This window comes from Triticum urartu, chromosome 1, assembly GCF_003073215.2.
Source record: "Triticum urartu cultivar G1812 chromosome 1, Tu2.1, whole genome shotgun sequence".
Taxonomy (NCBI): Eukaryota; Viridiplantae; Streptophyta; class Magnoliopsida; order Poales; family Poaceae; genus Triticum; species Triticum urartu.
In genome coordinates, this window is record NC_053022.1 from 141045011 (window position 1) to 141048539 (window position 3529).

The following is a 3529-nucleotide window of genomic DNA, read 5'->3' on the forward strand; positions in this document are numbered from 1 at the left end:
ATAGTTTTAGTTTCTTAAAACAGGAACAATCCAAATTTTATAAATATCCTACTTGGCTATTATTTGAAGTTGAACTTTGATTTCTTTTTTTTCTCCATGGCCTTGTTAAATGATGCAAAAACACAAGAAGAATAAATACTCCATGGCATTGATGCATTTTGGAGATAAAATTGGAAGAAACCAACTCTGAAAACTAAAACCAATGGACCAAAAACACCTTTTTGCACTTGCAGATACAAGTGAACTTTGAGTACATGCCCACCGACTAGTACTCTATCTACATCACACACACACACACACGCTTTCGGTGTTATCTTCTTATTCTTTGATCTAATTCGGCACATGCAACATAACTCATGTTCAAATACTTATTTGTTATAGAGTTTTCCTTATTTTTATCAAGTCTATTATCTTTCAACTTCAACTTTTTTTTGTATCCGACCTGCCACACATTCTATTTTATTGGAACTCATACAAATTCATTTTTCAGATCAAAGCAGATGCCCTATTAAACATAGTAGCATCATCACAATATCTATAGATGCATTGCTACATCCAAAGCCAGCTACATCACCTAACTTCATCAAAACAGTACAAGGAGCAACAGTAGTGTGTAGGAGGCCGGGGGTGTCAGGCAGGTCGCTACTGGTGGCGCACTGGCGTGTGCAGGCGGACGCGGGGTGGCCGACTCAGGTGGTGTTGGTGGGGTGGACGCCGACACCGAGATTGGGCGGGGTTGGTAGGAAATGTGGGATTATTTGGAAATGTGGAGGCCGTTGTCTCGGCTGTAAGCCTACGACAATCACAAAGCACAACCTCTGCAACTAGTGTTAGTTTTTTCTTCTTGTGTAATATACATTGAACTACTTCAAGAAATCAGAAGAATGGAATCAGTTTACAAAATCAAAGAAACTGATTGTAGAACATGTGGCCGGGGACCTCGAGCTGTCCCTTGAGGACCTGCTCGACCCACCAGGCAAACGGCTCCGCGGTGCCACTCGAGAGCGCTGGCCTGCATGCATACCACATTGAGATGATATACCATCTTAAATGGTTGGTACAAACCAAAAACTACCTCTGGAAATCAAGGCATGGCATCGAGATTTCAGAAGAAAAGTAGAAGTAGTTTCTCCCGTCCTAGTGCTAGACTACAGGCTTGCCCCTCTCGTTGCATGCAACATCAATTTGGAGGAGCGGCATGGATCCTGTGAAGTTCGAGTATGCGCACACATGCATTTTTGTCTGAAACAAAACTTTTTTTACTTCAATCTGATTCAAAGAAAGAGGAACATTGTGTGGAGTGGGGAGACAGAAAATAAGAAAAGAAATGAAAAGAAAGGTGCTATGCTAGCGCTGTAGCAACATCATCAGTTTTCACATGCCAAAATAGTTAAATGCCTGGAGACTCGTGTACTCCACGCCGGCGAGCTCGAACGGGCGGCAGAACTTGAAGGCGGCAGGGATTGAGGGAGGGGCGGCATCAAGGATCTAGGAAGGAGGCGGCAACACATATCCAACGATCTGTTTTTGTTCATCTAACATAAGCATTTTCACCAAATGAATATTTTTCATACAAATGTCTGCTTGTACAAGTAAGAACTGCAATAGTTTATTCAAACAAACTTAAATGATTTGATGACAGTTGAAACACCATTCAAAATTCGAAATCAGTAACCATATTTTCCGCCCAACTGCCTTCACATGCGTGTTGCCTCATAAAGAGAGTGAAAAGAGAGAGGATGAACATTAGCATTGCATCTGAAAAAAAATCAAAAACTAAATAAGCTACTAGATAGTGGGAGGTTCAGATCCAGAGGAAGACGATAGAGAAACGTACTTGTTGCAGTTCAGACCCGCGCAATGGGGAAAGTCATGTTCTGGGCTCACCGGAGTTGGGGATCTTCCCTTCGCATCAAGGAGGACGAGGGGACGGTTTGCTGCGACTGGCATATTGCGCTACTGGAGGAGGCGGCGGACACCATGCGTGGCCGGTGGGTGCCAGTGGATGTGGCGGACAAGGCGGCAGGAGCAAGGCGCGAGCTCCGGTGGTCCTTGGCGTCACCAGATCCAGGTGCTCCGTCCATGGAGGGGCACCACTGGGAGGAGGTGGAGGTAGCAGGGCCCGGCGGAGGCGTGTGGTATCCTCCGACGGCGGGGATGCAGGCAGCTGACGGCGACAAGCACGGTTGGGGGCAGAGTGGGGGCGGCGGCGCCGGTTGGGGGAAGGGCGGGGGCAGCGTCCCCGTTTGGGGGCAGATCAGGGGCGGCGGCGCCGGTTGGCGGCGGGGCAGTGGAAGTAGACGGAGGGGGCCGACTGTGCGCTGGAAGAAGGTGGAGGGGAACCGGCGCGGTCCACGGGAGGAGAGGGAGTCGGCAAATTAGGAAGGGGAGCGATCGTGGGTGGGTGGGTGGGTGGCTTTTTTTTCTTTCTTTCCACCGATTCGGGAGTTGGGGAGGATCCTCATTGCGCCTATACAGGGCATTGTGATCCAAATAACTATTCTAATCCCAGGATTAGAATAGTGTCACTTTATATATCTCAAATTCACTTATAGCTATGTCTTTATGTTTGAATCCTTCTTGATCTAAGTGAATGTGATCGGACCCTAACTCCTTCTATGCTTCTATCTCAAATTATATTTATCCAAATCATATGCATTCTATTGAAACCCGTCGATTGTCTTCTCTAAATCCTTGTCAGCAGAAGACAAAGTGACAAGAGTTTAAAACTATTTTAAATGCCACATTCTATTTGCCTGAATACTGGAGAAGCCGGAACGACCACCTGACAATCCAAGCATGCGTGGGAACATGGATCAACTCCCAATGAGTTGCATGCAAGCCATGTGTCCTTCAGATGTGAACCGCCAGGGGCACCTGCGTAATTACACTGTGTTGTCCCTTTCGTTATAATACACAACTCACCACGGTCATTATCTCTTCTTCCACCTCGTCACCTCACACAAACCCTAGCGCCTCCACTAGCCCGCGTCGACGTCGGAGACGAAGCGCTTAGCTGTCGCGACTTCTTTGACGCCGTCCTCACGCCGGCGATGGACCTCGTCTTCTCCGCCGCCGCCGTAGGTGTCTTCCGCCGCCAAGTTAGGGCACGGAAGATTGAACTGCTCGGCCTCTCTATATTCGACCTCGTTTAGCAGTTCGTAAGCGGTAAATAAAACCTACCTTTTTACTGCCTTTTTGATCTGTCAAATCCATCCACTTCAACCGAAAGTGGTTTCTCAACTTCCAAATCTAGATTTGCCCTTGTCTGCATCTCATATCATGCCAAGTATATTCACTTATGCTTCATAAATAGTTAGATTTCTCACTTGTACTTATTCATGGATTCGTACAAATCTAGAACCGACTCTCTTCAAATAAGTGAATGTCTTCGCACTGTGAGGTCAATGTCTTCAAACTGATTTATCTTCAAAATCTTCTGAGAATGCATATGACCTCTTCCCCTTCCCTCGCACCTTAATGCTGTCACAGGTACATGTCCGTGGGAGAATCCCTTGGTTCTCATAAT

The 3529-nt window shown here is 46.7% G+C and overlaps 1 long non-coding RNA gene across 1 annotated transcript; it reads right to left on the minus strand.

Annotated features, from left to right (window-relative positions):
• Positions 1-1235: 1235 nt before the first annotated feature.
• Positions 1236-2405, minus strand: LOC125519516. Its single transcript, XR_007288263.1, has 2 exons — positions 1838-2405; positions 1236-1758 (listed from the first exon to the last, which is right to left on the minus strand). It is a non-coding gene; the product is annotated as an uncharacterized LOC125519516 (long non-coding RNA).
• Positions 2406-3529: the final 1124 nt, after the last annotated feature.